General features: G+C 48.6%; 1 protein-coding gene across 1 annotated transcript in view; it reads left to right on the top strand.

Annotated features, from left to right (window-relative positions):
* The window catches only part of LOC139763024 (uncharacterized), a 270,756-nt gene that overhangs the window by 196,299 nt on the left and 69,457 nt on the right, over positions 1 to 5,000 (top strand). The gene's annotated exons all lie outside the window — the stretch shown is intronic.

Here is a 5,000-nt window from a genome sequence, read left to right on the forward strand (position 1 = left end):
AAGTAGCAGGGAACACAGGAACAGTAGCAGGGAACACAGGAACAGTAGCAGGGAACACAGGAACAGTAGCAGGGAACACAGGAACAGTAGCAGGGAACACAGGAACAGTAGCAGGGAACACAGGAACAGTAGCAGGGAACACAGGAACAGTAGCAGGGAACACAGGAACAGTAGCAGGGAACACAGGAACAGTAGCAGGGAACACAGGAACAGTAGCAGGGAACACAGGAACAGTAGCAGGGAACACAGGAACAGTAGCAGGGAACACAGGAACAGTAGCAGGGAACACAGGAACAGTAGCAGGGAACACAGGAACAGTAGCAGGGAACACAGGAACAGTAGCAGGGAACACAGGAACAGTAGCAGGGAACACGGAACAGTAGCAGGGAACACAGGAACAGTAGCAGGGAACACAGGAACAGTAGCAGGGAACACAGGAACAGTAGCAGGGAACACAGGAACAGTAGCAGGGAACACAGGAACAGTAGCAGGGAACATGGAACAGTAGCAGGGAACACGGAACAGTAGCAGGGAACACGGAACAGTAGCAGGAACACAGGAACAGTAGCAGGGAACACAGGAACAGTAGCAGGAACACAGGAACAGTAGCAGGGAACACAGGAACAGTAGCAGGAACACAGGAACAGTAGCAGGGAACACAGGAACAGTAGCAGGGAACACAGGAACAGTAGCAGGGAACACGGAACAGTAGCAGGGAACATGGAACAGTAGCAGGGAACACAGGAACATAGCAGGAAACTCAGGAACAGTAGCGGGAAACACGGAACAGTAGCAGGGAACACAGGAACAGTAGCAGGAACACAGGAACAGTACAGGGAACACAGGAACAGTAGCAGGGAACAGAAAAAAAGGGAGAGAAAACAATTTGGCAGAAGGTTTGGGGGTAAGAAGGGAAGGGGGTGGTGGAAATGTCGGGGGACCACGTGGGGGGGTAGGGGGTTGGGGGGGTACGGGGGATCGGGTAGGGGGGGGGAAAAGTGGTTGAGAATTTAAGGAGCGCGTACATGCGTGTTCAACCCGCTTCCGTTTTCTAACGTCCCCTTTTTCTCTTACGTTCCCCCCCCCCCTCCCTTCCTCCCCTCCCATTTCTCCTCATTTGGTTTACTGTTCTGCATATGTTATTTCTTAACGTAGATATTTTTAGTGTGTGTGTCATGTTTGGTGTGGTGTGTGTGTGGTTGTGTTAGGAGTGGAGTGTGTGGTGTGTGTTGGTGGTTGTGTGGGTTGTATGTGTGGGTGGGTGTGTGGTGTGTGTATGTGTGTTGTGGTGTGTGGTGTGTGTATGGTGTGGTGTGGTGTGGGAGAGTGTTGTTTTGTGGGGTAGGTGTGTGTGATGTGTATGTTGTGTGTGTATTGTGTGTTTGTTGTGTGTGTTGTGTGTTGTATGGTTGGTGTATGGGTGGTGTGTAGTTGTGTGTGTGTGTATGTGTTGTGTTGTTGGTGTATGTGTATGTTTTGTGTGTGTGTGTGTGTGTGTGTGTGTGTGTGTGTGTAATGTGTTTGTGTGTGTGTGTGTGTGTGTATGTGTGTGTGTGTAGTGTGTGTGTGTGTGTGTGTGTGTTGTGTGTGTGTGTGGTGTGTGTGTGTGTGTGTATGTTGTGTGTGTGTGTTGTGTGTAGTGTGTGTGTGTGTGTGGGGTGTGTGTAGTGTTGTGTGTGTGTGTTGTGTGTGTGGTGTGTGTTGTATGTGTGTGGTGTGTTGGTGTGTGGGTGTGTGATGTGTGTGTGTGTGTGTGGTGTGTGTGTGGAGGTTTGTAGGTGGTTTTTAGTGTTGTGTGTGTGTGTGAGTGTGGTGTGTGTGTGTGTGTGTGGTGTGTGTGTGTGTGTTGTGTGTCATTTTGGGGGGTAGTGTGTTGTGGTGGTTGTGTGTGAGTAGGTGTGTTGTGTGTGTGTGTGTTGTGTTGTTGTTGTGTTGTATGTGTGTGTGTGTGGTGTGTTGTGTGTGTGTATGTGTGTGTGTGTGTGTGGTGTGGTTGTAGTGTGTGTGTGTATTGTGTGTGTTGTGTGTGTGGTGTGTGTGTGTGTGTATGTGTGTGTGTGTGTGTGGTGTGTGTGGTGTATGTGGGGTTGTGGGTGTGTGTTGTGTGTGTTGTGGTGTGTGTGTGTGTGTTTTGGGGTGTGGTGTGTTGTGTGTGTGTGTAGGTGTTGTTTTGTGTGATGGTGTGGTGTGTGTGTGTGTGTGTGTGTGTGGTGTGTGTGTGTGTGGTGTTTCTTTTTTCACTTTTTTAAGGGGGGACCAAAGTTAGAGTATGTGGTGAGGGTTGGCAGCTGACCCCACGAGCCGTCCGTCTTCTTTATCTTTTGAAATACCCGTTTTCTTCCATTATTCCTTTTCGTTCTCTCTCTCTCTCTCTCTCTCTCTCTCTCTCTCTCTCTCTCTCTCTCTCGGTTACCAAGGTGGGCAACCCATGATCAGTAGATGGCTTTTTGTAGAACACGGGAAGTGTGTTCTCTGCAGGGAAGAAGGTGTTCTCCTGGGTCCATTTTGTTCTTTGGAGCTTAGTCGAAGAACAGAAAGTGTTCTTTGGAGCTTCATCGAAGAACAGAAAGTGTTCTTTGGAACTTCATCGAAGAACAGAAAGTGTTCTTTGGAGCTTCATCGAAGAACAGAAAGTGTTCTTTGGAGCTTCATCGAAGAACAGAAAGTGTTCTTTGGAGCTTCATCGAAGAACAGAAAGTGTTCTTTGGAGACGAGAGAACTTCTCTCTGGTCTACAGAATGTTCCTTATTTGTTCTTGTGTCTTTCCTGACACCGCTTAACTTTAGAACGCTTAACTTTAGAACGCTTGGCTTATTTATGTCTTTCCTAGCGCTCAGCACCTGACCCTTGAACACCATGGCATTACCCTTGAACATGACGGTGTATGACCCTTGAACACCATGGCATTACCCTTGAACATGACGGTGTATGACCCTTGAACACCATGGCATTACCCTTGAACACGACGGTGTATGACCCTTGAACACCATGGCATTACCCTTGAACACGACGGTGTATGACCCTTGAACACCATGGCATTACCCTTGAACATGACGGTGTATGACCCTTGAACACCATGGCATTACCCTTGAACATGACGGTGTATGACCCTTGAACACCATGGCATTACCCTTGAACATGACGGTGTATGACCCTTGAACACCATGGCATTACCCTTGAACATGACGGTGTATGACCCTTGAGCACCATGGCATTACCCTTGAACACGACGGTGTATGACCCTTGAACACCATGGCATTACCCTTGAACATGACGGTGTATGACCCTTGAACACCACGGGATTACCCTTGAACACGACGGTGTATGACCCTGAACACCCCAGGCATTACCCTTGAACATGACGGTGTATGACCCTTGAACACCGTGGCATTACTCTTGAACATGACGGTGTATGACCCTTGAACACCATGGCATTACCCTTGAACATGACGGTGTATGACCCTTGAACACCATGGCATTACCCTTGAACATGACGGTGTATGACCCTTGAACACCATGGAATTACCCTTGAACACGACGGTGTATGACCCTTGAACACCATGGCGTTTACCCTTGAACAGACGTGTATGACCCTTGAACACCATGGAATTACCCTTGAACATGACGGTGTATGACCCTTGAAGATCATGGCATTACCCTTGAACATGACGGTGTATGACCCTTGAACACCATGGCATTACCCTTGAACATGACGGTGTATGACCCTTGAACACCATGGCATTACCCTTGAACATGACGGTGTATGACCCTTGAACACCATGGAATTACCCTTGAACACGACGGTGCATGACCCTTGACGCCATGGCATTACCCTTGAACATGACGGTGTATGACCCTTGAACACCATGGAATTACCCTTGAACACGACGGTGTATGACCCTTGAACACCATGGCATTACCCTTGAACATGACGGCGTATGACCCTTGAACACCATGGCATTACCCTTCAACATGACGGTGTATGACCCTTGAACACCATGGAATTACCCTTGAACACGACGGTGTATGACCCTTGACACCATGGCATTACCCTTGAACATGACGGTGTATGACCCTTGAACACCATGGAATTACCCTTGAACACGACGGTATACGATCCTTGAACACGACGGTATACGACCCTTGAACACGACGGTGTATGACCCTTGAACACCATGGCATTACCCTTGAACATGACGGTGTATACCCTTGAACACCATGGTATTACCCTTGAACATGACGGTGTATGACCTTTGAACACCATGGTATTACCCTTGAACACGACAGTATACGACCCTTGAACACCATGGTATACGACCCTTGAACACGACGGTATACACCCTGGGGAACACGACGGTATACACCCTTGAACACGACGGTATACGACCCTTGAACACGACGGTATACGATCCTTGAACACGACGGTATACGACCCTTGAACACGATGGTATACGACCCTTGAACACGACGGTATACGACCCTTGAACACGACGGTATACGACCCTTGAACACGACGGTATACGACCGTTGAACACGAGGGGCCAACAGAAGCTGTAGCAGACGCAGCCAATCATCGCTCAGAACTCCCATGACCACGCCCATTGGCACATCTTAACGACCAATGAGATCACTCGCCTTGTCCAGCCCTACCTCCCAGAGCCAATCAGATCCCTTCATCCGCGTCACCCTCCCTCTATAGCCAATCATAGGCCGAGACGTCACCTTCCAATGTTAAATTAGAAGCACATTTCTTCTTATAGAACTTTCGACCTTAAGACCCCCGGGCATTGGGCTCAAGTTGGCTTGTCGCAACTCGGGGTAATAATCTCCCATCACAACTCACGGCAATCTGATCCTTAATCCCTTCTGACATAAGGTGTCATGTCGTTTGTTCGCTAACTGTGTCGTCTACAAGAACCATTTCTTCCCATCCCAGGTCAATGGTCGTTCTCAGGGTCGTGGTCGTTCAAGACTTACGATATAACTCTATTTTTTTACGT

The sequence above is a fragment of the Panulirus ornatus genome, chromosome 45, assembly GCF_036320965.1.
Source record: "Panulirus ornatus isolate Po-2019 chromosome 45, ASM3632096v1, whole genome shotgun sequence".
NCBI classification, from domain to species: domain Eukaryota; kingdom Metazoa; phylum Arthropoda; class Malacostraca; order Decapoda; family Palinuridae; genus Panulirus; species Panulirus ornatus.